Genomic DNA, 27,664 nt, shown 5'->3' with positions numbered 1-27,664 from the left:
CATCCTCTGTCATCCCCTTCGCCTCCTGCCCACAATCCCTCCCAGCATCAGAGCCTTTTCCAATGAGTCAACTCTTCGCATGAGGTGGCCAAAGTACTGGAGTTTCAGCTTTAGCATCATTCCTTCCAAAGAAATCCCAGGGCTGATCTCCTTCAGAATGGACTGGTTGGATCTCCTTGCTATCAGGATAGATTTTTTTAAACTTTTTTGATTTATTCTTTACAATGATTCCTTTCAGCATGTGTTTACCATATAATTTTACTTTTCACCTTGGATTTTCGTTGGAAATTAATGAGTCAGAAACTAAGGGAAGAGAAAAAAATAAGAGTTAATAGCTTGAGTGACATCTTTCACATTATTCCCGGACTTTATTGACACAAAACAGTTGTATTTTTGTCTTCCTCTTTGGATAACTCTATGTGATCAACATTTAGAAGGTGTAATAAATTTTTTTAGATCTACAAACTTACCGTGCTAGAGAAATCAAATTTTAACATTAGGACCCAACAACCTTAGATTGATGAATAATTTTTAAAGATCTGTTCACAGTGTATTTTTTTCTATGCATATTACCTTAAGGTATAGATTATAGATTACTAAAGTACTTAAAGTAATGTACAGTTGTTTAGTTTTATTGGTATTGTTGTTACTTAAGAAAAGCTTGTCTTACAAGAATATCTATTAACAAAAAAATTCTGCTAGCAACTGTACACTTAAGATATCTATATATTTGTGTGTGTATAACATAGGTACAAATTGGTACAGAGAGACAAACGGTTGGAAATGTTATTTTTCTTTCTTTTTAGAGTGTTTATTTAAAATTCACTTAGTAGTCAAGCCACATAAGAGACTTTGATTTGAAGAGGTTTCCTTTTGAAGGTGACAAGCTAGCTTTCACTAAAACATTAATCCTCTGGCTATTTATCAGAAATGAGAGACTGTTAAGGACATTGGAGACTAGAAATATTATACTCAGAGAATAAAGAAAATCCTAGCACTTCTTGACCTTAAAGATTTTATCACAATATACAAAGTCACTTAGAAAGTATATATTTGGAATTAAAATGGAAACATGAGGCTTCAACAGATTACAGAAAACTATCATTTAATGGATTGCTCTTTAAAGGTTTTTTAAAGCGCAAGAAACTGCACACACACATATACATACACACACATACACATAAAATTAAGTGCAAAGAGTGATTTTAATAGCCATGGCAAAAGAAAAGATGATTTCAAAGGTTTTAGTCATGATTTCTTTTTAATATCACTAAGTCCCTGAGACAAAATAAAGAGAATAAGTGTAGCACACACAAAGGAGATGCTCTTTTGGAAAGGCTGGTCAAAAACATTAAAAATAGATGAAAGTATGGAAGTCATCAGATACATTTCACAAATCTTGATTTCTCCCTATGTACGTGCCCAGAAATAGGAGCAGTTTCCAGAGAACACACACAATGTCATATCAGGAAGTTAACATATTTATGAGGAAATAAAAAAAATCATCCCAATGAAACAGAATTTTTGAAAATAAAGACCATCAAATTCAACTGTATTATCTACTATGTCTGTAAATGAGAATGCAGAAATCCAGAATAGTGCATTATGCAAGGTAACAGGATTCAAATAGAAGTGGCTGCTATGTTGTGAAAGCGTATCGGCCCAACATTAAAGGGAACTGAATATTAATTCACCAAATTAACCTTGTTAAATAAAATACTTTTCTCACCTTTCCCCACATCTTTATTTGTAAAATTAGATTAGTTGGACTAAAAGATAACAATTAAAAAGAATAAATGAAACATATCAACATGTCAGTTCTTGAGAAAAAGGATTTTTAAACAACACACATAGTTTGATAATATTCATATACATTTAAAATACTCAATACACTGTTTTATATTGTTTCTGGGTAAATATATGAATGCAAAAGTTAAAAAATGAATATAGAGACATACATCAAACTCATGCTAGTGGTAGCTTCTGAGATAAAGATAAGAGAAACATGGAGTATGTGGTTAAGAGAAACTTCACCAGTATCTGGGACTTTGTTTCTAACTATAAAATGTGTATAATGATAGTATGCACCTCATAAGCTTGCTGTGAGTATTAAATAAGCCAACATAGTAAAGTGTTATCTATATGTTTTCTCAATAGCCAAGTTATTTTCCAATAAAATGTATATTATTGTTACCTTGAAATGAAATTCACTTGCTTAATTGATAATGAATACATGAGTGACATTTAATTGAAATGTGATTTTCAAATTCACTATTTTGCTCTTCCATATTCTCATATTTTAACTCTACTTGCTCAGTTTTATAACAGTTATATTAATGAAAACTAGATGAAAATATATACTCTGAAGAAGATTATTTCAATGTTGTAATAATTTAAAATCCTACTACTCTATCAGTAAATATGTGAAAATATTATTTTCATTTCCTAGTTATAATTTAGATATGTGTTTAATCAAACGAAAGCCTTTTAAGGTTAATGTTTAAGATTAAATCTAAGACTAATGAAGCAATGGTATCTTGATTTCTCAACAAATAATATAGACTCCATAGCAATTATTTCAGTGTGGCTCACAAATTAGCATCAGTTTAAATAATATATGCACCATTTCACATAGTGAAAAAGCGATAATATTATTTTATAACTCCAAGGCATTGAATTTAATGATCACTAAACTTTTAAACAAGTCTTAAGTCTCATAATAAAAGATCAGGTGTTCTTCCTATTCTTGATTTTGAGCAATAGTAAAGGTTTTCTGGTTTTAGTCAAATTTTATATCTTAGAATAGTGGTTCTGAATCTCATAGCTTTTAGTGCAAATTTAGAAACCTAATAAATACTTACAATCTCCTATAAATTCATTGCCACAAAACTTACCTGTGAGTTGAAAACACGTGGTCCCTATAGGCAGGGAAAACTTACCCTTAGATCCTCGATATCGGCATGTGTCTTGGTACACGGGAAGCATTAAACAAAAGCCTATTATATTTTAATTAGTGAAGAAGTTAATTGCTTGATATATGTGTGGATTTGATCTATATCTCTGAATTGCTCTTTCTTTACATGGAGAATATAAAAGAAGAGAAAGAGAAAACATCTCTCTAAATTTAAAAAGGAGGCAAAAATAATGATGGAATTGAACATTCAGATCCATCTATGATCCAATTGTGCTCTACTATCCTCTGCATAAATTCTAAACTTTTCATTATACCTGGGAGCATACGACACGTAATGGTGACAGAGAAGTGAAAGATGGTATTGTTTCAATAGCTTGCTATCTTTAAAGTACATAATTACTTTTTATTTAAGCTATCTCTCCATCTATTTATCTCTATAGCTGTAATTTGAATGTCTCCAATTTGGGCACTTAAATTTATCAGTTTGAAATTATTTACTTTGTGTTTTATTTGAGTTCTATTAGAAATATGTATGATGGCCTCATTTTAAAATGCTGGTTAATATGATCCGCTTTTATTTTAGATATTCACGTATGTGGGAAGTTAATAGTTTATTGCCTATAGAATAAAAATCAAGCTATTCAAACTATGCCAAAATTCACAGTAATTAACATCATGGACCCCCTCCCCCATTTTTAAACAAAAAAAAAACACATTCTTTGACTATTTTTAGCACCATGCTTGCTGTATATTCACTGTGGGCTTGGTCAATGTTTCACCAGAGAGAATGTAGACCGCATTATTCCCAGAAATCAGTAGATTATATGGTTACTTTCATGGCTTCATATATGTATACGTATAACTGAATCACTTTGTTGTACACTTGAAATTAACACATTTTAACTATTTCAATTTAAACATGTTTAAAAACAAAAAGAATATAGAAAAAGTACATACCATGTTTAGCACTAATAAAAGCATCTAAAGTGGGTTTATTAAGAGACAAGGTAGAATTTAAAGTAAGAAATATTACTGGGATGAAGAAAATTTTGTAATGATAAAGCAGTCAATTTTTGTCACCATAGTTATTCTATCAAGAGAGCTATTATAATAATAAAACTAACAAGATAACTTCAAAATATATGCCAAAGATGAATAAAGCTAAAAGGAAAAATAGAAATGATTATAGCTAGATTTCAACACCACTTCTCTCAAAAAATGTTAAAATAATTAACACAAAGAAACTTAAAAAGAACACTGTGAACTTATTGACATTTATAGAAAACTCAACCTAAAAGTAAGTTCTCTTTAAGTACACATGGATATATACCAATATTACACATTATTCTTGGACAAAAGCAAACGTCTACTATAGCTCAATAGACTTAAATGAAACAAAATTCTTACGAATTGGGAAGGAATAAATAAAACTCTCTTAGAGGTTTCATGATCAACTATACATAAAACTCTGTGGAACTTATGCCAGCAAGAAAAAAGCTACAAGAACTAATAATTGAAGACACTATATCAATATATTAATACAAAAAACTATTTTCCATATATTAGCATTGAATGATTACAAAGTAAAATGATAAGTGCAATATTATTTAAATACCATCAAAAATATAAATTAAGGGGTAAATTGAATAATAAATGTATAAAAATATACAGTGAAAAGCACAAATTAAATGATTAAAATGAAGAGATATACCAAATCAACATATCCAAGAATTAAAATATGAATAAATGGCATTAATTATACCTCAATAAGGGTTATCTTTATTGAGATATAGTTTAGATACTTAAACTATTAACTTTAATAATTTGACCCTTTTTCAAGGGCAACTCAGTGTTTTTATGTATGTTTAGCAAGGTTATAAAGCCATCATCATTTTATGATTCGTTAATATTTTCATCACCCTGAAAAGAAATCACAGTCTGTCAGTGCTGGGTTTCATTCTCCCTCCCCTCCAGCCCCTGAAATTTAACAATAAACTTCCTGTCTCTAGACATCTGCCCACTCTGGACATTTCATATACATAGAATCATATAATAGCTGCCCTTTTTCATCTGACTACTTTTACATGCCTAATGACAATATTCATCTATGTCTTAGCATGTATTTAATCCCTTCGTAGCTAAAAAAATATCCTATTATACGGACATATTACAACTCTGTTTATCCTCACTTACCAGCTAATGGATATTTGACTTGCTTTTAATTTAGGATATTCTATGAATATTGCTTTGCATATTTGTATACAAATTTTGTTATGAACATATATTTTCAATCCATATTTTCAATATGCCCAGGAAAGGAATTTCTGCATATGATAACTGTGTTTAAAATTCAATCAGTTTACTTGGTATAGGAATGCTATACTTGTTACTGTTCTGTTCATGGTGTCTCTTCTCAGATTGGGTTTGGTAGTATGCATCCTTAGAGTAATTTTTCCATTTCATCTAGATACTTAATTTTTTTGCCATGTGATTATTCCTAGTATTCTCTTAAAATTTACTTTATTTTTGTGAGGTCTGCATTCCCTCTGGCATTTCTGAGTTTGGAGTTGACGTCTTGTGTTGTTCTTTTGTGCAAACCCGCTAACAGTTTGTCAGTTTTCAAAGAGCAGAATTTTTGTTCATTTTCTCTATTGTTTTTATCATTTATTTCTGCTCTAATCTTTTAAAATTATTTATGCTTGATTTTTGTTTAGCTTGCTCTTGTTTCCTAGTTTCTTTGAAGAGTTGAGTTGCTGATTTGATCTTTTTTCTAATTTTACTAAGGCATTTTCAGATGCACAGTTCCTTCTAAGTGCTACACTGCTTTAGTTTCATTCCATAAATGTTGGTATGTTTTTTTAATCTCAAAGCATGTTTAAAGTCTTCTGTGATTTTTTTTCTGTCATTTCTAAATGTATTTGCTTGCTGTCTAATTTCCACATATTTGTAAATTTCCCAAATTACCTTCTGTTGATTCCTGATTAACAGGCTTCTGATTTGATTCCATTTTCATCAGTGGAGATATCTTGTATTATTTCATCATTTAAAATGCTTGAAATTTATTTTGTTAATGCCTGCCCTGTGGATTACAATTAACATCTCAATTTATAACAATCAGGTTAATACCAACTTAATTCCAATAATATACAAAATATTTTCCCTACATAGCTCTGCTTGCACCTTCTCCTTTGTACTATTACTGTCATAAAAATTGCATCATTGTACACGTGTGCCCTAAAATGTGGAATTAAATGTCTTGCTTTAAGGAATTTCCTCTTAAATGATATGAGAAAAAGAGTATTACAAACTTTTTTATCAGTGCATCTTTATAGATTCTTTTTCTTTCTTCCTGTAGATTCAAGTTTTGCATTCAGCAAATTGTAGTGAATTTAGCATTTGCTGCTTAGTGTTCTTTCATTTCAACCTGAAGGACAGTGTATGCTGAGGAAGGTCTTTTACCATGTCAGGGGCACACTTCCACCTCTCCAAGTCTTGCCATCTGTGTCTCAGCCTTTGCCTCCTGCACGTGGGAGCCTCGAGCTTAGCCAGGGAGAGGGTTTAGGGCTGAGGGCCTGCTCAGGCCTTTGTTGACCTTATACACCATGCAGCCCCACCTACCTGTGGGTGGCCTTCCAGGCGCCAGGAGACATGTCAGATTTTTCTGAAGCTTCCTGTCTCATTCTCCAGGTTTTCACTGGAAGACTTTTACTTAGCCCACACTTTGTTTGTTTGTTTTGCTTCTACAGCTATTCAGTGTCTCAAGGAACTACAAAAATGAAATACTCCAGTTGTCTTAAACAGCACTCAAAGTGAAAATGCTTTTTCCTCTCACATCTTCTTTTTCAGTACTCCTTTATTCCCTTGTGAAACCTTCATGACTCTCACGTATTACTCTTTTTTTAAAATATAAATTTGTTTATTTTAATTGGAGTCTAATTACTTTACAATATTGTATTGGTTTTGCCATACATCAACATGAATCCGCCATGGGTGTACACATGTTCCCCATCCTGAACCACCCTCCTGTCTCCCTTCCTGTACCATCCCTCTGGGTCATCTCAGTGCACCAGCCCCAAGCATCCAGTATCATGCATCGAACTTGGACTGGCGATTTGTTTCTTATATGATATTACACATGTTTCAATGCCATTCTCCCAAATCATCCCACCCTCTCCCTCTCCCACAATGTCCTAAAGACTGTTCTTTACATCTGTGTTTCTTTTGCTGTCTCACATACAGGGTTTTCATTACCATCTTTCTAAATTCCATATATATGTGTTAGTATACTGTATTGGTGTTTTCCTTTCTGGCTTACTTCACTCTGTATAATAGGCTCCAGTTTCATCCCCCTCATTAGAACTGATTCAAATGTATTCTTTTTAATGGCTGAGTAATACTCCATTGTGTATATGTACCACAGCTTTCTTATCCATTCATCTGATGATGGACATCTAGGTTGCTTCCATGTCCTGGCTATTATAAACAGTGCTGCGATGAACATTGGGGTACACGTGTCTCTTTCAATTCTGGATTCCTCAGTGTGTATGCCCAATAGTGGGATTGCTGGGTCATATGTCAGTTATATTTCCAGTTTTTTAAGGAATCTCCACACTGTTCTCCATAGTGGCTGTACTAGTTTGCATTCCCACCAACAGTGTAAGAGGGTTCCCTTTTCTCCACACCCTCTTTAGCATTTATTGCTTGTAGACTTTTGGATAGCAGCCATTCTGACTGGCGTGAAATGGTACCTCATTGTGGTTTTGATTTGCATTTCTCTGATAATGAGTGATGTTGAGCATCTTTTCATGTGTTTGTTAGCCATCTGTATGTCTTCTTTGGAGAAATGTCTATTTAGTTCTTTGGCCCATTTTTTGATTGGGTCATTTATTTTTCTGGAATTGAGCTTCAGGAGTTGGTTGTATATTTTTGAGATTAGTTGTTTGTCAGTTGCTTTATTTGCTATTTTTTCTCCCATTTTGAAGGCTATCTTTTCACCTTGCTTATAGTTTCCTTTGTTGTGCAGAAGCTTTTAATTTTAATTAGGTCCCATTTGTTTATTTTTGCTTTTATTTCCAATATTCTGGGAGGTGGGTCATAGAGGATCCTGCTCTGATTTATGTCAGGGAGTGTTTTGCCTATGTTCTCCTTTAGGAGTTTTATAGTTTCTGGTCTTACATTTAGATCTTCAATCCATTTTGAGTTTATTTTTGTGTATGGTGTTAGAAACTGTTCTAGTTTCATTCTTTTACAAGTGGTTGACCAGTTTTCCCAGCACCACTTGTTAAAGAGATTGTCTTTAATCTATTGTATATTCTTGCCTCCTTTTTCAAAGATTAAGTGTCCATAGGTGCGTGGATTTATCTCTGGGCTTTCAATTTTGTTCCATTGATCTATATTTCTGTCTTTGTGCCAGTACCATCCTGTCTTGATGACTGTGGCTTTGTAGTATAGTCTGAAGTCAGGCAGGTTGATTCCTCCAGTTCCATTCTTCTTTCTCAAAATTGTTTTGGCTATTCGAGGTTTTTTGTATTTCTATACAAATTGTGAAATTATTTGTTCTAGCTCTGTGAAAAATAGCATTGGTAGCTTGATAGGGATTGCATTGAATCTATATTTTGCTTTGGGTAGTATACTGACTTTCACTATATTGATTCTTCCAATCCATGAACATGGTATATTTCTCCATCTATTAGTGTCCTCTTTGATTTCTTTCACCAGTGTTTTATAGTTTTCTATATATAGGTCTTTAGTTTCTTTAGATAGATACATTCCTAAGTATTTTATTCTTTTCATTGCAATGGTGAGTGGAATTGTTTCCTTAGTTTCTCTTTCTATTTCTCATTATTAGTGTATAGGAATGCAAGGGATTTCTGTGTGTTGATGTTACATCCTGCAACTTTACTATATTCATTGATTACCTCTAGTAATTTTCTGGTGGAGTCTTTAAGATTTTCTATGTAGAGGATCATGTCATCTGCAAACAGTGAGAATTTTACTTCTTTTCCAATTTGGATTCCTTTTATTTCTTTTTCTGCTCTGACTGCTGTGGCCAAAACTTCCAAAACTATGTTGAATAGTAGTGGTGAAAGTGGGCACCCTTGTACTCTTATGACACTTCCCTGCTCAAGTGACCCCTGGTGGAAAGAAAACGTCAGTGGGTGCAGTCCGTCCTGCACACGAAGCACCAGGCTTATACCTGTCTCTGTTGGCAACTTCACTCCTCTCCATATCTAGGACCTCAAAGAATTAGTACCATAAATGACTATTCTGCCAGAAATGGCAAGACATTTTTGGTTTTCCCCAAATTGCATCCTACTTCTATTTCAGCAACTCCTCTTCATTTCTTATGTCCCAGTCAAGAATGGATTTTTCTCTGGAAAATTTTAAATTTTAAATGTCATTTGTATGCTCTCATTCCGGGTTAATTATTCTTTAAAAGACCGACTTTAGAAAGAGGCAAATGAGAGTTCCAAAGAAATTCAAGGTAAACTTTTTATTTAGTGTTGCCAAAATTGATGATATGAGAGGAAAACATTCTTTCAAGCTGAAGAATTCTTAAGCTGAAGTCAATTTTAGTAGCCAGTGTACTTACATTTTCTGCATTCAATTCTTTGCCATTACTAAGTAATGTAAATTATAGCACAAATTCTCACTTTGTTTATAACTAAAGCATGGTTTTGGTTTTATTGCATTTTCATCTTTCAAATAATCTTTGGAAATAAGATACTTTATTCAACAAACACTGTAGCATTTCTCTTTTTTAAGCAGACATATCTCAAGCACCTACTACATATTAAACACCTATCTAGATACTAGATAAACAAACAAACAAACAAACAGTAGTTTTTGAGAAGTATATGTTATGCTTTGAATTTTAAAATACATATTGAGATTTCAGAATTGCAGGAATCAAAAAGGCTGGAGCAGTATGGAAAAGCAACAGAAGTGAGTTAAAGAAGGAAATGAACTAAGCATTAAATAATGAGTTGTTGTTTAGTAGCCAAATCATGTCAGGCTCTTTTGTGACCCCATAGACAGTAGCCCATTAAGCTTCTCTGTCCATGGAATTTTGTAGGCAAGAATACTGGAGCGGGTTGCCATTTACTTCTCCAGGGGATCTTCCTGACTCAGAAATAGAACCCAAGTCCCCTGCATTGGCAGGCAGATTCTTTACTACTGAGCCACCAGGGAAGCCCCCCCAAAAATGAATAGGATTTAAGAAGGCAGAGGGAATTTAGAAGCACAGCCAAGCCCCAGGGTCAGATCATGAAGCCAGTCAACTAAATCCCAGACTATCAAGTTGTGACAGACTCAAGGTTTCTTTCTAAAGTAAACATTGAAAATGCGTAACTGCCTCTCCAGTCTGGATTTGAGGCTTTGTCATTTGCAATTCTATTATCTCTCTGAAATGGATGGGAGGTTGCCCAACACAAAAGTCTTTCCTTGATCAAAAAGAAAACTAAAATTCTTTCCCCTTTCTCATAAACGTATTCTTCTTTCCATAGCTGACTAGCTTCCCTCCCCCTAGGTTTCTAAATATTCCAGAAAATATTTCATTGACTGGAGCACTTTGAGTAAAAAGATTGCTACCAAACCCCAAAAAGATTTTTAAAAAGGAAACCTCAGCCCTGCTCTGGCCCATAAGATGATAGTGGATGTGATGCAAGTAGATGCATGAGATGCTTACAAAGAGGCTGGTTCTTATCTTGCTCCTCCCTTTTCCAGGAGAACCTGCTCCAAGGAACCTGTTGGAGAATGAGTGACATGAAAGATCTGACTTGCACCAATCAACCTAGCTGGACCATCTTCAATGAGCAGATCACCAGACACGCCCCAGGTATGTGAACCCTGGCCATATCAGCCGAGCCAACTGGGAAGACTCTTCAAAGAGTAAGTTACTTCAGAGAGGCTTGAGCAATAACAGCTAAGCCTGGTGGCTGCTGCTAAGTCGCTTCAGTCATGTCCGACTCTGCGCGACCCCATAGACGGCAGCCCACCAGGCTCCCCCGTCCCTGGGATTCTCCAGGCAAGAACACTGGAGTGGATTGCCATTTTCCTTCTCCAATGCATGAAAGTGAAAAGTGAAAGTGAAGTCACTCAGTCATGCCTGACTCTTAGTGACCCCATGGACTGTAGCCTACCAGGTTCCTCCGTCTATGGGATTTTCCAGGCAAGAGTACTGGCGTGGGTTGCCATTGCCTTCTCCAAAGCCTGGTGGAGAGCAGTGAAAATCCTAAGACCTGCCAGACATCAGTGTTAATTGTTGTGTGCCTCTGGGTGGTGGGTGCTATGTCAGGCAACGTTACTGTGTCAACAGATAACATATACTCAGCTCATGACCAAAAGTACGACCTTTTTACCTTCACAAAATGAAATACCGTTTAATCACTTCCTCAGGGTAGCTTGCTTAAGCAAACACAGTATCTTTCTGCCTCTGTAAAGCTGCAGCCTCCCTGTGAGCCACCAACAGAAGCGTTTGTCTCACCTGATGACAGGGATGTCTCCAGGGCTCTTGGGGTTCCCCCTGAAATTAGCAGGCAGCCAGAAGATACGGCAAGTTTTCTTGAGCAGGAATGGATTACGACTGGATTGCTGAGGCTTTCATGGTATCTTTGCATGTGTTGTGATCATTTCTTCCTTTTCAAGTAGAAATAAAAGGAGAAAATAAAATTGCAGCCATCCCCCTGTCTAATTTGAAGTAATAGTAGAAGTTGCTGTACTAAATACTAGTGTAGAATGTTTCCTCTCCTTAAATCTGGCAAATTTTACTTTTTCATGATATTTGGCTGGATCTTAAAGTCACCTGAACTTATTATGTTCCTGGAAACTGTCACCAAATGAGCATCATATGTAACCATATGTAACATCACTTACATTTGCATGATGGTAAAGTGGCGTAACAATTGCCTGGATTTCTCCAAGTCTTACAAGCTTGGAATCAGATGCCATGTGTGTCTGAGCACAGGTACAAGTCATGATCAGTGCTACAAATTAGTACAAAGTAAACTTCTACCAAGAGGAAGGAAGTAGAGAAAGGATAGAATTTCTTACTCTTAGGTAGAGCTATTCTAAGCAGTGTGTTCATCTGATGTCTTTCCTGTTACTCTTTTCCCTCTTCTAAATCTCCCTCCATCCTTCTTCATGTTTTTTTTTTTTTCTCCACCAGAGGCCATCCCGCCCCAAACACATCAGGGTATCTAATGCCATCACATCTTTAAACAGTAGGGTAGGCCTGTCCCTGTAAGATTTCCTTGAACTCCCAAAGGTTACTTTTCTCTCAAGCAGGAAGACCCTATCCCCTTTTTTTCTGATCCCAGTCTCTGATAATATAAGCTATACCTACATCCCTGAGGGCCTCAGGGCAGTGAATTCCTGGTCACTGAATTATCACTGGTTTCTTCTTATCTTTGTAAATGATTATAAATAAAGTTTTCTAGAATTATAATGATCATATATTGAGTTTGCTATCTGTTTCCTGTGAGAACACTAACTGGTAAACTCTTTAATCACATTCTTCAAGATTTTCTTTTTTCATGAAACAGTTAACTTCTTGGAAGAGGTGTGAATGTGTGTCTGAGATCTTGGACACATTAACATTTACCTGGGTATTGGAACGGCATTTGCAAAAGGAAAATAGAAAAATTGTCTGTATCGTCATTCCACCCACAGTAGGAAAAAAAAAAAAAAAAAACTTTATGCTGTAATTTAGCATGATGTCGAAGTTCCAGTGGATAAGATACAGAGACAAACCATATTCTGACTGTATAATCTTGTTGGCAACCTAAGGCTCAGTTTCCTCATTTTTGAAATAAGCACTTGACTACCTGCTCCATTCAACTTCAGCAGGATTCTTGAAAGAATCAAATGAGAGCAAATGAAGATTCATAGAATTATGTACCCCAATGTTCATCATAGCACTGTTTATAATAGCCAGGACATGGAAGCAACCTAGATGTCCATCAGCAGATGAATGGATAAGAAAGCTGTGGTACATATACACAATGGAGTATTACTCAGCCATTAAAAAGAATACATTTGAATCAGTTCTAATGAGGTGGATGAAACTGGAGCCTATTATACAGAGTGAAGTAAGCCAGAAGGAAAAACACCAATACAGTATACTAACACATATATATATAGAATTTAGAAAGATGGTAACAATAACCCTGTATACGAGACAGCAAAAGAGACACTGATGTATAGAACGGTCTTATGGACTCTGTGGGAGAGGGAGAGGGTGGGAAGATTTGGGAGACTGGCATTGAAGCATGTATAATATCATGTATGAAACGAGTTGCCAGTCCAGGTTTGATGCTCGATACTGGATGCTTGGGGCTGGTGCACTGGGACCACCCAGAGGGAGGGTATGGGGAGGGAGGAGGGAGGAGGGTTCAGGATGGGGAATACATGTATACCTGTGGCAGATTCATTGTGATATTTGGCAAAACTAACACAATATTGTAAAGTTTAAAAATAAAATAAAATTTTTAAAAAAAAACTGTTTTTGTTAAATATTTTGGAATACCCTATATATCTGATTTTGAGCCCAATTAGACTAAAAATGTATAAGATTTAAAAACTCATATTTGTTTGAGACCCCTTATATGTGTATAGATTTTTTGTTATTAAAAATAAGGATGAAGTTCCAGGGATGCTAATATATCTCAGAGGAGAAATTCAATCAAGCAGAAATTTTCTAAAACTGATTTCACTGTAGATATCTAATTTCTGCAACATCATATTTTTACAAATCCAGGTCACTTCCATGAATAGATTCGTAGAAGTCATCTGAATACTGTTTAAGGTTGTTCACTGATCGTTTCATGCTATGTAATATCTGGGAGGCAGTTTGATGACCTGTCATTCACCTATTTATCTATTTCTCTAGTTATTTGTGTAAACACAGCACCCATCATGGAACATTATGTGTGGTCTGTAATTATCCTCTGCCAATGGAACCTTAATAAGTGAGTCATCTGCTACCATTCTCCTTTCTAGGAATAGTGGTGGAGTCAGTGATTCTTATCATGTCTGAAGAAACGCCACCCATCAGGGGTCACATTTACATGCTCTATTGAAAAAGAACTTTAGCTGAAAGTGTTCTAATAGTTCAGATCCTGCTGTGAAACATATGTGAAGAGACATTAACCACCTACATGTGTTAGAGATGTAAGAAATACAGAAAAACTGTGCAGTTTTACAAACTGGCAAAATAATTGAAACTTAATGAGGAGGTTCTCTGGGCAGAAAATGACCTCTTGTTTCAGTGTCAGTGAGTTCCCACTTTGTATCTGGTAGCTGGAAAAATGAATGAATAAGAGCGTAAAGAGCAGCCTAAATCCCACTGAGCCCATTTTTTTCTCAGTACTGATTACCTTCTAGGTGTTCTTTTTGCCACTTAGGTATTCAAAACAGTTTTTTTGCTTGACTGATTCAGATTATTTTAGGTTTGTGAAAAGGCAAAAGAGAGAAACTTTCTCCAAGTGTTAAGACAAGCCTAGTGTTTAGAGATTCCCACAAATCCAGATTCAATTTTAGTGACATGGTTGCAAGGAAACCCCACAATTCTAAACCTGTTGAATTTGAACTGTGAGGCTCATTATTGCAACCTTAAAAAACAATCTGCCTCTTTCAGTAGCATTTTCCTTCCACTAAGAAGCTAAAGGATTTAGCTCTATATTTCTCCAGGGACAAAATCTGTCACTGGCTCTTTGAATCATGCTGTCTATTCATCCAGGGTATGTAGATTGTCTCCTGGCTCCCCAGGATCCTCCACCCTCAGAGCTGCCCTCCAGCCCTGAATTTTCTGGGCCCCATGTGCTAAGTCTTCTTTCTAAGAAAGTTTTTGTAAAATCTATTTACCCAACATTTTCTCCTATCTCTCATTTAAATAAAATTCCCTTTTCCAGCTAAACATATCGTATCAGTTAGAACAATAATGTAGTTACTAATGGAAGAATCTCAAGTTTATGTGCATTTGGCTAGTATGCTTTTTAAAATTATTATTATTTTCCCACTTTCTGCTCTTATCTTTAAGATCTTCCTGATCTTGTTGATGTTAGAAGTATAGTGTATTTCTCTCTTTTAATGGGCTACCATGCCACCCCTAACCCCAAGTTTCCAGAATCAGGAAATTGTAACTGTTGGAGAAAGTGATCAGGGTCATACTTTATTTCAAATTAGCTCAAGTGGAGCAATAGAAACTCTTAAACCACTACAAATGGATTGTAAAGTTGTACATGCATTTTGGATATCAGATTGACTGCTTTATTAATGGTGTTAAACGTACAAATACTATATGAAACAGCCATTCAACTCTTAGACATTTACTAAAGAGAAGTGGAAGCATAAAAAGTGTACAAAATTATACATGCATGTTACAGAAGCTCTATTTCAAATCAGCAAAACCTAGAAATATTAACTGTTCAGAAATAGGTGAATGGATAAACAAATTATGGTATATCCATACAAAAGAATACTAGTCAGCTATAGAAAGAATGAACCATTGATACACAAGACAAAATAATCTCCAAAAAATGATGCTGAATAATCAGAGAGAATGGTGCCTGTATGGTCTCATATACTTACACTTTTTGAAAATAAAAACTAATATATATGACAGAAAATAGATCCTTGCTTGTCTGGGGTTGTGGCTGGATGTGGTTGAACAAAGTGATTGTAAAGTGAACCAGGACTTTCCTGGTGGCTCAGACGGTAAAGCATCTGCCTATAGTGTGGGAGACCTGGGTTCAGTCCCTGGGTGAGGAAGATTTCCTGGAAATGGCAACCCATTCCAGTACTCTTGCCTGGAAAATCCCATGGACAGAGGAGCCTGGTAGACTACAGTCCATGGGGTCGGGAAGAGTTGGACACGACTGAGCAAAAGCAGAGACATTACTTTGCCAACAAAGGTCCGTCTAGTCAAGGCTATGGTTTTTCCTGTGGTCATGTATGGATGTGAGAGTTGGACTGTGAAGAAGGCTGAGCACCGAAGAGTTGATGCTTTTGAACTGTGGTGTTGGAGAAGACTCTTGAGAGTCCCTTGGACTGCAAGGAGATCCAACCAGTCCATTCTGAAGGAGATCAGCCCTGGGATTTCTTTGGAAGGAATGATGTTAAAGCTGAAACTCCAGTCCTTTGGCCACCTCATGTGAAGAGTTGACTCATTGGAAAAGACTCTGATGCTGGAAGGGATTGTGGGCAGGAGGAGAAGGGGACGACAGAGGATGAGATGGCTGGATGGCATCACTGACTCAATGGCCGTGAGTCTGAGTGAACTCCGGGAGTTGGTGAGGGACAGAGAGGCCTGGCATGCTGCAATTCATGGGGTCGCAAAGAGTCGGACACGACTGAGCGACTGATCTGATCTGATACAATGAAAACAGAATGTGGGCTTCATACTGGTGGTGATTTAGCCATTAAGTCTTGTCCGACTCTCATGACCCCATGGACTGTAGCCTTCCAGGGGCTTCATACTAGGAAATATTAAGTTGTTGAAAGTGTTAATCACTCAGTCGTGTCTCATTCTCTGCGACCTCATAGACTGTAGCCCTACAGACTGCACTGTCCATGGGATTCTCCAGGCAAGAATACTGGAGAGGGTTGCCATTCCCTTCCCCAAGGGATGAGCTCCTGCACTGTAGGCAGATTCTTTACTGTCTCAGCCACCAGGGAAGCCTAGAAGTTGTTGAAAGACAGAAGTTGTTTATTTCTTGAGAGCTTGACAAGTTTTTTTGTGGAAAGGTGATAGAAGCCATAGAAAAAGCAAAGAAACAAATATTTTCAAGTTAATGGTCATAAACAATGCATATTCCATATATACTTCTGTTCATCGATAATATAATGTCAATATGTAATTGTATTGTATTACATGTCCTAATGTAATTAGGACAATAATTAGGTAATAACAAGTTGCTGTTGCCTCATACAAACAAAGCTTATCTCCTTAATCTTTTAGGGAGAGGCTGTTCCTTCCTTAGGAGAGGGACTGAAAATGTAATCTAGTTTAAGATATCACTCAAGAAAGTTTAGTGGTATTGAGGCAGGGTGAGTGAGAGCTGTGATTAGATTTTCTTATTATATCATAACCTTACCATGTCAAATCTCACAAATATTGTTTATCCAAATCAGGAAAGCCCCCTTACTGGACTAGGTGAACAATGTGTCTGGAAATTGCAGACACTCATCTTATCAGGATCTTCCCTGGTGGTAAAGAGTCAGATGGTAAAGAGTCTGCCTGCAATGCAGGAAACCTGGCTTTGATCCCTGGGTTGACAATATCACCTGGAGAAAGGAATGGCAACCCATTCCAGTATTCTTGCCTAGATTGTCCCATGGACAGAAGAGCCTGGCGGTCTTGAGATCATGGGGTCACAAAGAGTCAGACATGACTGAGTGACTGACACACATCTTTTCATAAGCCACCTACCTCTAAGAGTGAGCAAGGCCAACTGGCATTCAGAGCCTATTGGACACTTAATGGTTTCAACCTTTAGGCCAATACTAGCTAAGTATGTTGTGAATAATTATTTTAGTAAAGGTTTAAAGTGAAAGTGAACCCCATGGTAGACTTCTCTTTTAGGAGTCTTGAAATTTCCTTTTAATTTCAATTAAAATAATACTTTAACCCAACGTAAAAAGAGCAACCTTAATTTAGGACTGTTGTAAAATCAGCCAGGTAATAATACCTTTTGCTAAACAAACTGCCTCAGAGGGAATTAAGGACAAAGAGATTTCTTCCAGGAAACTTTTGAGTATCAAGCAGAGTAGGTATTATTTACTCTGTATAAAATAGAGTTATTAAACAAAAGATATAAGGCATTGTTCTTAAACTTCAAAATTTAAGAGCAAGCAAACCCACAACTGTAATGTAGGTTTCTGTATCTAACCAGGAATGTTTCTGGTGGACTTCCTTGATGTTATTGACTTGAATTGTGGACTGAACTGCTTAGATGTAATTTTTGAGAAGTTACTGCTAAAATTTAAAGGAATTACCACAACTTAATGCACTACCACATTCATTTAGAAAATCCAGAGCACAAACCAGATCATCTAAAAATGACTATATTTAGAGAAATAAGATAGAACATAGGAATTTTAAAAACTAATTACTATATACTTAGAATATTCATAATAGCTATAAATAGCATTTAAAAGGCCTCATTCTTATATTTTTATATTTATTACTACAAACAATGGAATGCATCTTTATTATCAACTAATTCCCAGGATTTTACTTCCAAAATTACATAAATAAAAGACTACCAAACTAATTGAAATCTCTCATTTTTCAAGATGAAGAAAAAGGGTCCCAAGAGTTGATTTGGTCAGTGTCACAGGGATATCAGATGTTTAGACTATTCTTACCTCCTAGATCACGCCTCTTTACAACACACTGCAAATATTTTCTTATTTGTTAGCACATGTGATTAAATGGTAGTTTGTGCCCTATCAAAACTTAAATTGAAGCTTGCTCCTTTTCTCTCCAGTTAGTCTTCAGCAGTTCCTTGACCTATGAAGCAATAGCACTTGGAAAGATAGAAGTTTCAGGATTTCTGTAAGCTCAAAATTTCAAACTCATGGTGTCTTAATGGCTTGAACACTGTTTCATATACTTTCCTACTTCCTCAGCCCTCCTCTCCTTACTCTCAGCTGTTGACCTTACTTTCTACTTTCCTGAAAAAATTAAAGCAATAGAGGAGAACCCCATCCATACCCTCTGCTAGCACCTGAAGCCACATCTTCCCACCCATGATAACGTCCAGAAACAGCATTGAGCCTTTACCATTTTTTGACAACCCGGAGTTGTCTCTACTCACTTGTATACTCTCCTTCACATGTCATTTTTTCTATACTTAATCATTTTTACCTAGTGCATGATGCCAATATATTTTCTATCTGAAAACAAAGCCTTTTGTTGATCCCACTTCTCCTGCCAGTTGCTGCCCTATTTCTTTGCTACAATTTGCAACATGTTTCTTCAGATTTAAAAAAGAAAAAAGAAAAGACAAAGATACTGGAATATATTTGCTTTACAATGCTTTGTTAGTTTCTGCTGTATGGCAAAACGAATCAGCTATGTGTATGCAAATATCCCCTCTTTTTTAATTTCTTTCTGATTCAGGACAAAAAAAGAACATTGGACAGAGTTCCCTGTGCTGTACAGTAGGTTTTAGTTAGCTATGCATTCCATACATATAAATAATAGTGTATATATGTAACGGAGAAGGCAATGGCACCCATCTCCAGTACTCTTGCTTGGAAAATCCCATGGATGGAGGAGCCTGTTAGGCTGCAATCCATGGGGTTGCTAAGAGTCGGACATGACTGAGCGACTTCACTTTGATTTTTCACTTTCATGCATTGGAGAAGGAAATGGCAACCCACTCCAGTGTTCTTGCCTGGAGAATCCCAGGGACGGGGGAGCCTGGTGGGCTTCCGTCTATGGGGTCGCACAGAGTCGGACACGACTGAAGTGACTTAGCATAGCATAGCATATAGCATATTGTCAATCCCAATCTCCTGGTTTATCCCACCCTCCTTCCCCCATTGCTATCCATACATCTGTTCTCCACAACTGTGTCTCTTTTCCTGCTTTGTAAATAAGTCCATCTGTACAATTTTTCTAGATCCCACATATCTCCATTAACATACGATGTTTGTTTTTGTCTTTCTGACCTACTTCATTCCATACGACAGTCTCTAGGTCCATCCACATCTCTGCAAATGACATAATTTTGTGTTTTGATCACTGTAGCTTTGTAGTATAATCTAAAGTCTACGAGCCTGATTCCTCTAGCTCCATTTTTCTTTCTTATGTTTGCTTTGGCTATTTGGGGTCTTTTGTGCTTCCATACTAATAGACCATATTTTTAGTTTGGAAGAATCAATACTGCGAAAATGGCTATACTACCCCAAACAATCTACAGATTCAGGGCTGCTGCTGCTGCTAACTAACTTCAGTCATGTCCGACTTTGCCCAACCCCAAAGACAGCAGCACACCAGGCTCCCCCGTCCCTGGGATTCTCCAGGCAAGAACACTGGAGTGGGTTGCCATTTCCTTCTCCAATGCATGAAAGTGAAAAGTGAAAGTGAAGTCGCTCAATTTTGTCTGACTCTTAGTGACCCCATGGACTGCAGCCTACCAGGCTCCTTCGTGCATGGGATTTTCCAGACAAGAGTACTGGAGTGGGTTGCCATTGCCTTCTCTGACAGATGCAGGGCAATCCCTATTAAATTGCCAATTATATTTTTCACAGAACTACAGAATTGTACAAAAGTGTTTACAATTTGTATGGAAATTTGTATAAGTCTTCAGAGCTTTTTATGCCAGCATTTTCAATTTTTTCCATCTTCTCTTAACAACAAATTTATTTCCCTGCTAAAGAGTCTTTTGTCTAAAACATGACTCTCAATATGACCAGCCATTGCCTCATTGACAAATCCTTTGGCTGTTGCATACTTTTAATTTTTCAAAAGCCACCAGCAGCTTTTTATACAGTTGATTACTTACCTCTCCTTAATACATGTATCAGTCAGAATTAGCTGGGCTATGAAACAGTAAAAAACCATACCCCAACCTCACTGTATTAAAAGTCATCCATATCTGTCCTTTATTTGACACATTTATCCCAGGAATTTGGAGTCTCCTCTTTGCTTGACCTTCACTTGGGAACCAACACTGGTGGAGCAACCACTATTTGGAAAAGGGAGCCATTAAATTCTAGAGCTAAAAAATGAAACACGCCACCACTCGCTACCTAGATCTCCCTGACCCCGGCCCCCTTTTCCCACAACCATTATCCAATCTGTCAACAAAATCTGTATAGTTTCTACAAAATATACCAATATCTGGTCACTTCTGTCTATCTTTACTGCTAACATCTTTATTGCTGTATGTTTATATAACATCCAAGTCAACATCATCTTGTTCTCAAATTATGTTAATATATTCATAACAAAAAGTCTCATTGCTTCTAAGTTGCATCCCAACAGTTTATTTTCAACACAGAAGCCTGAAAGATTCTTCTTAAACTGTTAAGCAACACTGTTATGTACCTTAAAAAGAAAGACAATTTTGGCACATGCTGCAACATGAATGAATCTTGAAGACATTATGCTAAGTGAAATTAGCCAGTCACAAAAGTACAAATGCTGTATGATCACTTGCATAAGGTACATAGAATAGCCAAATTCATAAAGACAGAAAATAGAATTGTGATTTCCAGGGCCTGCGGGTGGATAGAGAGAGTGGGGTGTTATTGCTTTAGGGGCATACTTTCAATTTTGGAAGATAAAAGAAAGATGATATTGATGGTAGCACAACAATGTGATTTAAATATGCATAACATGGTAACATTTATAAGCAACATCATGCCACTGTACTACATTCTTTTCTGAAGACTTCCAATTTCACTTAGTGAAATATACCAGTGTTTGCCTTGGCCTGCATGGCCATGCATTATCTATCTTCATGCAATAACCTCTGCAATTACCTTACCATCTCTTATTTACTTACTTTGTTCCAGCTATACTGGCCTCGCTATAAAACTATCATCGTATGCTTATGGCTGTGTGTGTGTGTGTGTGTGTGTGCGCACGCTCAGTCGCTCAGTCGTGTAGAACTCTTTGCAACATCAAGGGCTGTAGCCCACCAGACTCCTCTGTCCATGGGATTTCCCAGACAAGAACACTGGAGTAGGTTGCTGTTTCCTTCTCCAGGGGATTTCTTCGATCCATGGATCAAACCCAAGTTTCCTGTATTGGCAAGTGGATTCTTTACCACTGAGCCGCTTGGGAAGCCCACTCTTTGCTCTAGCCATGACTAACTTTCTCTCCAAATGTAATCTTGGGTAAATCTTATCTTCTCAAAGAGTCACCTTTTTCACACTATGAAATGTTATAACATCTGGACTTCAACTCACCATTAACCTACTATACATTTTGTGTAGTACTTAACATTTCTAAAATATTATGTAATTTGATTAGTAATATGTTTATTATTCAGTGCTTCCACTTGTTAAAATGTGGTTTCCCCAGGGAAAATCCTTGCTGTTTAGCTTGTTCTTATATGAGAAGTGCAATGGACATGTCAAACTTATAAAAGGTGTTTGTTGAATGTTAAAAATATAAAAGGATTTTACTACCCCAAATCAATATTCATATTTGCTCTATGGGGCTTTCTAACCTCAATAATCTTTAAAAATGTATTTTCTCTCTTTTTCTAAGCATTTTTTTCTATTCCTAGGTACTTTTGTAGACCACAGCTATTTCTAGTTTCTTTCAGGCCCTCATATTCACAGCAAGTAGTTGACAATTATTTGAGATAGACTTTGCTTTTATTGTTTAATGGGTTGCTTTTTATAAGTGTATCTGTAAGAATAAGAGCAATAATCAAAAAATGAGTTAACTTTTGCAACAGTTTCTTTTTTTTATGCTGTCATTAATTCTTCTGGTAGTTATAAATTATTTTATAGACAACTCTTCTTTACTTGTGGGGGTTTAACATTACTAGCAGAAATGGTATATGATTATCATTTGAAGTTTTATTCTTCAATTTATTCCAATTAGATGAGTCATCAATATTTGGTAAGAACACCATACACAAATTTTTATATGTTTGAAGTTTGAATGTGAATATCATGGGCATTTAAAGATAAAATGGAGAATTAATTATTGGAAACAGCAATAATGGTTTTCCATTTAAGACTCTCCAATTATTTAGAAATATAGACATTATGATTCAAAAATAGCATATAAATTATCCTTTATGATTTAACATTTAAGAGATTCTATAAGAAAACTCACTGCTCCATCAATTTAGGTAAATGCAACAATAAGTCTGCCTTGGATTCAGTGGCCAAATTATTGTTGTTATAAAGCAGCAACAACAAATATGCCTGTATATCAAGCATCAACATCAATTAAAAAGCATTTGTTGAATGTTTTCAGTGTGTCCATCTCTGTAGACAAAACTATATACAGAACACTCATTTTATTCTGTTCTGTATGTTTTTGAACTATTTCATCAAAGTAACGCCACAAATCCACTTGAATACCTTCTAAAATTTGTATATAGACAGACCTTTTACACAATAAAGTCTGAGTAAATGTTAAAGATTTGGCCTTGCAATTATGTTTGCACTTTGCAAAAATGGGCTTTGAGCAGTGGTTTACCCATTTAACTTCCCACTCCCTGCTCCTTACGTGGGAAGTGTTGGCTCCCCTGCCTGCTGTTGCAATCACTGCCTTTGAGTAACACCAAGAGTAATTACTTGCAGCCCCTACATTTGTACCAGCAATCAGTTTAGATTCCACAGAAAAAAATCTTATCTGAATTACACCATTTAATGGTACTGTGCTTTAGCTTGAAAAATAATGCATTCGATTATATTTGAAAGCCCTGGATATTTTAAAACATGCAAACATACACATGGTCCAATTCTCCAAATTCCTTTCTTTCTATCATCCTTTTTCAAAAATAGGGCCTCCAATTTGAATGGGGGACAAGTTTGGCAATGGTTTCTCTGCCATCCTAATGATTCCAAGGCAAAGTCTCATAGTTTTGAGTATCAAACTCAAGGCTTATATTTTTTGTTTGATTGATTGTTTACACAATGGTATGCTAACAAATGTTTAACAAAGACTTCTTCAAAAAATATATGCATGCAAATGTGTAACCAATTTTATTGGGACTTTTATAATAGATGTGTAGCACATAAATAATTATTGTATGTATTCTTGTAAATTCTGTATAGCCAATTAATTCTCACAGAAGCTCTTGCTGACATTTTTCAAATTTTGTAAATATATGAAGCATAAAATTATACTAATAAATGTAATTCTAATGTATAATGGTTGATATTTTGTTTACATTAATATCTAAGAAAATGATACAGTTGTATTTTGGAACTTCACTTGTTCTTCAATGAGTGAAACATTTTTGCTGAGTCAGAGAGTCATTTTTGAGTACTGGAAGAATATTTCCTAAATTTATTATGCCTTTTACAATGTAATTGCAAATTTGTGTTTAACCTGCATTATTAACATTTTCTCCATCTCTTTCTATATAATCTAAAAACGACCAATGAAACCTTGATTTGTAGTATGTTTTCATTCCCATTATAAAATACACTCTGTATGGCCAATTTAAGATATCGATCTGATATCACTGAACAAATATTTCCACCTTACAGATAGAATATACATACTAGGTTATCTACTAGATCATCAAAATTCCACCTTTTAAATTTATTTGACCATGTCTAACTTTTTTCATAGACCTAGAGACTTTTGACATTTTTCCTTAGTGCACTGATGAAAATTTTAGTTAGCTTATTCTGCTAAACGTTTCAATCTTTAGCATACCACTTAGTGAGATTTGCTAAAAGGTGGTAATGCTACCCAGCTGGTCTCTGTGGGTTTCAAAGAATGGGATAATAAACATGCTTTGATATTCAGGATATGTAGGTTGCTTAGGCCCATAATTGTTTTTAATGGGCTCTTCTCTTCAAAAACACAGTTGGCTACTAAGCCCAATAAACCAAACAGAGTGAGGCCAATGACAATTAGTGGATTTATGGGTTTACAATAAGTGGAATTGGTTAAATACAAATAATCACTAGAATTTTTTTTTAAAATTTGTAACATGCTATGTAACATTTACTATCCTACATATCATCTTTCAGTAATGGTTTGGAATACTGTCTGACAGTAGTAAGCTGACAGAATAATGCAACAATAAAATGCTCCTTTGTTTAACGATTTCATTTTGTAAAGGACTGTTTCCACACAAAGTGACTTCTGTTTAAAGCAGTCAATAAGGAAGGCATTTCTATTTATGACAGGAACGATCTGGCTTGTGTCTGGCTGGTACTTGCCTTGTATTTCAAGCACTTTGAAAATCATCAGCTTTTACAGGAAACCCAACCTGGTTAGGCAAACATAGGAAATAAGCACACAGAATCACCTTTTTAAGAATTTTCAAGCAAATTAACTGGTAAAATGGAAAGCATTTTATCATTTCATGGTAAAACTGAGTTTTGTCTTTTTAAAATTTAATACATATTTCTTAGCACAGAGTATGTTTATTTGCCTATATGGAAATAAATGCAAACTTAGAGCTTTTGGAGTGAGGGAAACTCAAAATTTTAGATACAGGATTAATATTTTAAAAGTTCACAACTTGGCATTTATATGGACATCTTACTCCTCCTTTCCTTTATAAATCTTTACCTTGGGTATGTAATGAGAAATACTGCCAGGTTTTGAGATGGCTCAATGATTATCTAAAACTAAGTTTAATGTGTTTGAATTCATTTAAAATGAATCTGCTTTTCTAAGGATGCTTTCCCTAAAAAGTTAAGCCCATCTGTGTTTTATGAAGAAAATCCTTGCATGTGTTTCTAATTCTTTCATAAACATGCTATTAAAGTAATGTTTGCAAAGGCCAGTAGATAGGCAAAAACTATATAAAATCTTTTTTCTTTAGAAACAAAAAGGTTAGGTGTAAAGCCTAAGTGTAAAGAAACGTGAATCCAAAATATTTGTGCAGACACACACCCACACACAAACTTCTTTTAATCTGCTCAGTCTTTTTATTATACATCTTACTTCATCCTTTCCAGCCATTGTTTTTTACCTTTTCTATATTTATTCTTTAAATATTTCTTCTTAAACTGAATTAAAAAAAAAAAAAAAAACTGCTTCTTCCAGTCTATTAAAAAATAAATGCGATGTAACCAGCTTGGTCAGGAGAAGCAGAAAACAGGAAAAATGTGGGATTTCCCTAGTGGCTCAGTTGGTAAAGAATCCACTTGCAATGCAGGAGACCCAGTTTTGATCTCTGGGTTGGGAAGATCCCCAGGAGAAGGAAATCTCAACCCACTTCAGTATTCTTGCCTGGAAAATGCCATGGACAGAGGAGCCTGGAGGGCTACAGTCTATGGGGTCGCCAAGAGTCAGACATGATTGAGCATATAGGAAAAATAATACTACAGTCACATGGCCCATATAGCTCATTACACATTTAGGTCATAATTGTAAAAACGAAATACAGAGATAACCAAGTGTGGGTATTCATCAAATATTTGAATTAAAGTACTAAGTGAATATTTGCATATGTCTGGTGACATTATATAAGTTTACCTTTTACTTTTTTTGTCATTCTCTGAATAATACCCATTTGTGGCCCAAAATGTTTCTGTTGGTGCCTTGTATGATACAAATCGATCAATTACTTGCCACACCTTTCCTGTGCTGGTATGTTGGCAATTGCTGAACATGGAAACAATGGTGGATATGAAGCTTGTCAAGGACACAGAAGCCTCACCATACCTCTCTGTCCTGTGGATCTCCATCATAAAGAGACAGAAATAATGTGGTTCCCAAGGCCATCACCTTGATTTACTCAGAAGCACCACAGGTGAATGGACTAGGTGGTAATCTCTCTGAACTGCACTGACCGCTCAGTTTTCCCATGGTCCCTCAAGCTAGTTACAGACCTGTGTCTATGGTGCAAAGTCACATGGACAGTTGAGGCAATTATCTGAACAATTCTGGTGAAAAGAAAGCTTGTTACTAAAGAAAACGTGAGTTGGGGGGAGTCCCTTAATTATCCGTATCGAATTTCTGTATTGATCCCATTCACGAGACAATCGCTTGACTCACCACTTCATTTGGCTTGGGTAGACATGGGGTGAGGTAATTGAAAGCGATTAAACAGCAGTATCTGGGGAACCATAAGTGACATCTTAGGTCAGATATTGTGGTACAGGATAGCTTCATCAATAAGTATGTATCATACCCCTACTGTGCTAGACCCTGGGAAGATTACCAGTTAAACGGAAAAGAAAATTACTATCCACAAAAGAATGGAAGCCAGAGATGCGTCAGTGAAAAATGAGGTATAGTGGGTACCAACTCAACAGCGAGTTTCAGAAGAAAAAGCTGTGTTTTAAGTAATATGTTGATTTCTTTCCAGCGCCTAGTGGAACTCAAAAAGCTTTCAGTTAGATATCAGGTTGGCTTTCTAAAAAGGCATGTCACTATTTGAGAAAGAGTCAGAAGATTTCTACTGAAATCTTTGAATGAATGAAACAAAAGCACCCTGGCTGTCTTTCTCTAGACGGCAGACGCCTCTGGGAGGAGTGAGACATTCAAGTGTAATAAATCCATGGGCTTTCCCTTAAGGGAACTGAGTTGTCATTTTTCTACAAAGTGGCAGGTGAGAACTGCAGCATAAGACCACTGGGTGTCTGTGGCAGATAAGTGAACGGCGAAGAAAAGATAAGTAAAGACTGAAAATAAATCTGCACTCACATGGCAATTTTGCCTTGAGCCAGCTAGGTAGACCAGTAGCCTTTTAGAGTCAGAAGATTATGTAGTAAAAGTGACAGCAAGGTTAACCAATCCTCACCTAGAATACTGAGGCAAGCCTTCTCCAGGGCAGGTCTGTCTGAGCATTTTCTCTTAATAGGAACGATATCATTGGTAGTTCTATAGTAACTTTATTTGAAAACACATTTGTCTCTTGGAATACATACACACTCACACAGTACCTGAGCCATACTTATCACAGAAAGGACAGGGATTCATTATTCACATGCATTCATTTTTATCATATAGCATTTTTAACATATTTATTTTTATCATACAGCATTTTAACTCTTTAGAATCCTATATAATATGCTTTTCTCTTTATGATTTTAATGAATCTACACACACATATAGTTCCAAATAAGTAAAGGAGT

This window comes from Bos indicus, chromosome 7 (genome assembly GCF_029378745.1).
Source record: "Bos indicus isolate NIAB-ARS_2022 breed Sahiwal x Tharparkar chromosome 7, NIAB-ARS_B.indTharparkar_mat_pri_1.0, whole genome shotgun sequence".
Lineage (NCBI taxonomy): Eukaryota > Metazoa > Chordata > Mammalia > Artiodactyla > Bovidae > Bos > Bos indicus.
Note: the sequence above shows the minus strand (reverse complement) of the source record.